The sequence below is a fragment of the Pseudonaja textilis genome, chromosome 18 (assembly GCF_049901715.1).
Source record: "Pseudonaja textilis isolate UNSWEBS1 chromosome 18, rPseTex1.2, whole genome shotgun sequence".
Classification (NCBI taxonomy): domain Eukaryota; kingdom Metazoa; phylum Chordata; class Lepidosauria; order Squamata; family Elapidae; genus Pseudonaja; species Pseudonaja textilis.
Window position 1 is genome coordinate 3,344,157 of NC_142007.1, and position 6,196 is coordinate 3,350,352.

A 6,196-nucleotide genomic window follows, 5' to 3' on the forward strand; every position below is an offset into this window, starting at 1 on the left:
AGAGTACAGTTGTATGAGATGCAAGATTTATCTAGTCTCCCTTGCAAATTGAGGCCTACCAGCCTTAGGGTGAGGAAGCTGTGAATTCAGTACTCTTCTTTGGTTGTTGAACTCCAATCCGTGATAATCAATTATCTTTTGCATGTGAGGGATTCCCTATGAAAGGGCACTGATTGATCTCTTTTCCAATGGCTTAGTAAGCCTTTCATAATCTTTTTCTTCCCTCCCATTAAAAATGGCTTTTGTAGGAACTAACAATTCATCAAATAAGGATATCGTAAAGGATGATGGTGTGGAAACTTTGGCTCAAACTTTAAGGCTGTATGGATCCTCTTAAAAGAAAGCTGACCAAAGAGGAAGAGTCACCAGCAAAGTGTGTACAGGGAATTGGAAAAACAGGGAGAAAGCCAAAAGCAATGTGGTTATGGACTTAGCCTTCGTCTTCATGGCAATTAGTTACTTTAATATTTCTGAGTCAAGTCCATTTCCTTTCTCATCACCCTGGTGACTTCATCCTGGGTGGGTGTAAAAGATACAGTCTGCAAAAGTGCAGGCAAAGTTGTTGTACTGGACCAGCACTTTGAACTCAAGTCATCTTGCCTGAGGCGGAAAAGAAGGAGGATTAATTGCTGAGGAAAAGGCAGCTGGATACTCCATTGAGTTTGTCTTCCTGACTGGCCACAGAACTGGTCAGGCTTCTTAGTTCTTCCTTCCAGCATCATACTGCCACTTAACATATGTAGCCTAAGACCATTGTAAAAGGTACTAGGTCCAAATCTGAATTGAAACCAAATACTAGGTTGTGGAATAATTTGTGAACCTATTCCTTAAACCTTCCTCTTCAAAATCTAGAATGTCTGGGCTTAGATGATTAGAAACCACAAGATGTTTTGCCAACATTCCAGTCTAGTTATGAGCCTGGAATTTCCTGATATTTTCCTTCCAAGTATGAGCCAACCCTGCTTAGTCTTCTAAGATCAGATAAGTGCAGCCACCAGAGGTGGATAGGAATGAAAAATGTGCCACCTGTGCCTTTTTCTCATGAATTCTTAAGTCAGCTGTAAAGAAGAATATTCTAAAAATATGTCTAAAAGGCAGCAAAGTTTTGGCTGGAATTCTGAGATATTCTAGCTTCAGTTACACTGTTGGTTTGGGGCACTTCTCCTTTTATCCATCCTCAACTTACTGGACTTGTCCAGCCATCTGCCTCTTTGATTCGACATCTTGAACTCGGAGTCACACAGCTAAGAGATATTTATTCTCAAGACGAAACTTGCTAATTTCAGGGTTAAAACGGTATCCTGGTGGTGGTCCCCTCAATTCATCAGCAGTTTTGGGATCAGAAAAAAAAAACAAAACCTGGCTGTATTCTATCTCAAGGGCTCTACAATTGGTACTGGAATTCTTCTACCAACTGAACCATGCGTGGCCTTTTTTGCAGCCCAGAGATCTATTTTGATCTTTTTTTTTTTTTTATAAAAGTGGTTTGGAAAGCCTAGGCAACTGTTAAAAACAATATTTTTAGGAGAGGTGTAACTTCTAACACAGCCACCGAAAAATAATTCTTTGATCTTGTGGGTGGTTTGGGACCTCCTTCATTTTTTTTTGGCTTTCCAGTAGGCTGTGATAATGGGCAGGGTTGCAAGGTGGAGAGTAATTTAAAAGGGAACAGACATGCTCTTTCCAAGGACAGAGATACCCCGTGTGGTTTCTGAATGGAGGAGGTAGAGAGGCTGTGGTTTAAAGCATTGGCAAGGCTTCCCCAAATCTGCTGATCCAGAGTTTTCATAATTTCCAGCAAGTGGCTGGGAATACAATATGTCCTACATATTGGCAAAAACAAAAATCAGAAAATAAAATACAGGCTGAATAGTCAAGACCTTGTTGATGATCCAAGCTCTGTCAAAGATCTTGGAGTACTCATCTCTAATGACCTAAATGCTAGAGCCCACTGTAACTGCATAGCCAAAAAGGTGTTAAGAGTTGTTAACCTAATCTTACATTGCTTTTTCTCTGGTAATATTACACTAATAACTAGAGCATACAAAACATTTGCTAGACCAGTACTCAAATACAGCTCATCAGTCTGGAACACACATTACGTATCTGATATTAACACAGTTGAGAAAGTCCAGAAATATTTCACAAGAAGAGTTCTCCACTCCTCTACTCGTTGCAGAATACCTTATGCCACCAGACTTGAAATTCTAGACCTAGAAAACTAGAACTACGCCGCCTTCGGTCCGATCTAAGTATGGTATATAAAAAATCATACATTGCAATGTCCTACCTGTCAATGACTACTTCAGCTTCAACCATAACAACACAAGAGCACACAATAGATACAAACTCAAGGTTAACTGCACCAAACTTGACTGCAGGAAATACGACTTCAGCAACAAAGTGGTCAATGTCTGGAATACTCTACCTGACTCTGTGGTTTCTTCCCCAAACCCCAAAAACTTCAACTTCAGACTGTCTACTATTGACCTCACCCCTTTCCTAAGAGGTCTGTAGGGGGCGTGCATAAGTGCACCAACGTGCCTACCGTCCCTGTCCTATTGTTTCTTTTTTAAAAAATTTTTTATATGTATCCATGTATTCATAACATTTTTTACTTATACTTGTTATCTTGTAAGCAATTGACAAAAATAAATAAATAAATAGATGAAATGAAATGAAATGAAATAAATTATGGGACTTGATACCCAGCACATTTGGAAACCCCCAGCTTGACTAAAACTGGCCCACGTGGGTTGTTCTCACACAAAGCATCTTGGCAACTGAATTAAATTCATTTTCTGGCTTTACGCAGCAGGTTGACTCATAAGGTAAACCAAAAGGTTGGATTGTGTAACTCCCTAACCACAAAAATACTAATCCTGTTTAGTATGTCCTGCACATCAAGTGCCACTATTGTCTTCAACTGGGGAAGTGTATGAACAAAGCCTTGGTGGCAATCTGGATTTTCAAAATTTCTGGTAAACAGCATATTTCTTTAAAAAAATACTTGATTGACTTATTTTTGAAACATTATCTCCAAAACTGCTGGACATAGATGAGTAACCAAGCATTGGAATTTTACTTTCTGACTGTTAGGGAGATTTTGGAAGCAAAGCTGGTGGGATGAGGCCTCAATGATGCTGATTTGATTGCTCTGTTATTTCCTCCCGGTTCTCTGTGTCTAATTTATTCAGAAAGGAGATGTTTTTCCTCAAAAAAGAAGAATCGGAAACATAAGAAATTACCTTTTATTGAGTCAATCTGTCTTGTTCTACCCTGATTAGCAATTGCTCTCCAGGGTTCCATGCAAAATCTTTCCAGGAAATTGAATCTGACTTTTGGCATACAAAATGACTCCTTGATCTCATGTAGAATCTGACTGCAAGAATGGTGAGAACCATTGTGGTCCTTTTCTACCTGTGGTCAAAGGAATTCCTTCAGCAGTGAAACTTAGCCAGTTCCCTTAAATAGAAGGAATCCACATGTATGTTAATGTCTGCTGTTGAATTCCTGCCAGGTTAGGCTGCTATACACCTTCAAAGGGTGTTTTTTATATTGATTTGTAGTCTTTAAAAAGATGCAAAACAGAAAGTAGTTAAAGAAGGACAGAAGAGAAACAACTTTTTTAAAAAAATTTCCTTTTCCTTTCCTTGGGTAATACTTTTGTATCATTGTTTTGGAACATTAAAAAAAAATCCTGGGTGAAGCTGATGTTTTTGTAAATGGTTCCTATTATTGCTGTTTTTATGAATTCCAGGAATTAAAACTGTAATGCCTGCCAGAAGTGAAAAGCTGAGTTTTGAATGTGTTACTCCATCCCATAGGAAGTAATATGGAATATAGGGGAGAAATTTATGTGAACATTGAAAGCCATAATCTTCATAAAGCCTATCATTAACTAGTGCGTATAGTCAAGGTTATGGTTTTCCCAGTTGCAATGTATGGCTGTGAAAGTTGGACCATAAGAAAGGCTGAGCGCCAAAGAATGGAGGCCTTTGGACTCTGATGCTGAAGGAGACTCCTGCGAGTCCCTCGGACTGCAAGGCGATCCAACCGGTCAGTCCTAGAGGAGACCAACCTTGACTGCTCTTGAGGAGGCCGGATCCTGAAGAGGAAGCTCAAAGACTTTGGCCACCTCATGAGAAGGAAGGACTCACTGGAGAAGAGCCTCATGCTGGGAACGATTGGGGGCAAAAGAAGAAGAAGGGGACGGCAGAGAAGGCGGGGGCTGGAGGAAGTCCCTGAAGCAATCGGCGTGAGCTTAAATGGACTCCGGAGGATGGTAGAGGACAGGAAGGCCTGGAGGAATGTTGTCCATGGGGTCGCGATGGGTCGGACACAATTTCGCAACTAACAACGACAACAAATAGGAAGAGATCTCTGCTACTTAAAGCCTCATAACTTCTCTGGCTAATTTCAAGTCTGCTTTCCTGACTAGGATACAAACTAAGAAACTCTGGTAATCCTAACACATTAAATTGCCCAAGTCCAATTCCTAGAAGTTTTGGGAGACAACAACCATTATCAAATCTGTTATTGAGTCCATAGCAGGCATGCTGGGAGATAAAGTCTCCTTTGAGTCCAAACTGTGGATAGACGTTATAAATAAAAGGGTATTGGAAAGGCACCCTAAAGGGAGATGCAAAATTTGGATTCTGACCAAGAGTCAAGGCTTAATTTAACAACATAATAAGGTTTTAGCCTCTGACAGAGATGGAAAAGCCACAGGTGGCCACCCAGCAACAATTTCGAGCTTTCTACATGACAGAATGCCTCTGACTGTGCACAGAATTCTCACCTTTGGATAGCAGCAAGCAGTTAATCACATGAAATGCAGTACAGAAGCTGTCAGCTGAGTTTTCTTTTGATTCGGTGAGAATTTTCTGAGGAGACCTTAGATTTGCATTATTGCTTCTGTTCAGGTCCAGGTGGGCAGCCTTCCACAGGGATGGAGCCCCCGAGTGTCAATTTGTAGGGTTGGGGGAAACCAGGGGCTGGAGTAGAGAACAATTAGAGCACAGAAAGACTTCTATAAGACAACGTCCCTGATAGATTCTAGGATGGGTGAAGTCATGAGAGTAATAGCAGATTATGTCTGGCAGGCCTATAATTGTGGCTACATTTCAAGGGATGCCATTATTGCACAAGAAACCTACCCCGCCAGCAGCAAAACTTTGTTAACCCTGCTAGCTGGATTCCTTTTAGATGCCCAACTGAAGGTTTGGGATACTAAACAGGTGCCAATAGAATATTGTTAGACCATATCACAGTTCTTTGGTGAAGAATTTCCTCTTATCAAGAAACCTTGATCCTTTCTGCATAAAGGATTCTGCATGGGGGTGTGGAAAATCTCCTTTGAGTCCAAGGTCAACTCCTGCAAACTTTGTGGCTATGTCCATGCTGTCTTCAATACGTGAATGGAAAGAGCTAAAGCAAAGTATATTTTTTTTGAAAGGTTCCAAGGATATGTTTGGGGGAAAATATTTCTCCTATACAGCCCCTACCTATAATAAAGCATTGATCCTCCTGCTTCTGATGTATAAATAAATTGGAACTGCATTATCTTAATGTCTTCAGTTCTTAAATGTTGTGATGTACTTTATCCATTATTGGATTATCAGATCCAATCATGGGAATGATAGAGAAAGATGCCAACAAAATGCTGAAATCCAAGAGAGTTTGTTTACAAAAAATGGCACTCATTAGGACATGCATCACAACCTGCATGTTGGCAAAAGCTGCAGAAGAAAATCTGTTTTGGATTATAATGAAGTTCTGTTTGTGTTAATTTACAAACTGCCATAGAAATCTGAAAATATGAATTTATGAGTGAAAATAGATGGAACTAAGACACACTGAATACTTAACGAAGTCACCTATCCCTGGAAGGTACAAAGACTAAGTCCAAATGTTTTATTCCTATAGAAATGTGGTCTAATAAGGATGTGTTGGTAATATTAATTTGACCTTGTTTCATCCATGTTTTTTCTGAGCTGTTTTGAAGCTGACATAAAGCCATCTAGAATTGAGATGGACAAATCAAAACAATAAACTTTTAAGAAAAGGAGGGAAACGGGGATAATGAAAAGATACAGGGCGCAAGGCAACATCTGGCAGAAAGTCAGCCTAAGCAGGAAAAGAAGAAAACTGGATTCTGTAAATGCCCAGAAAATTAATACCATATATCCAAAAG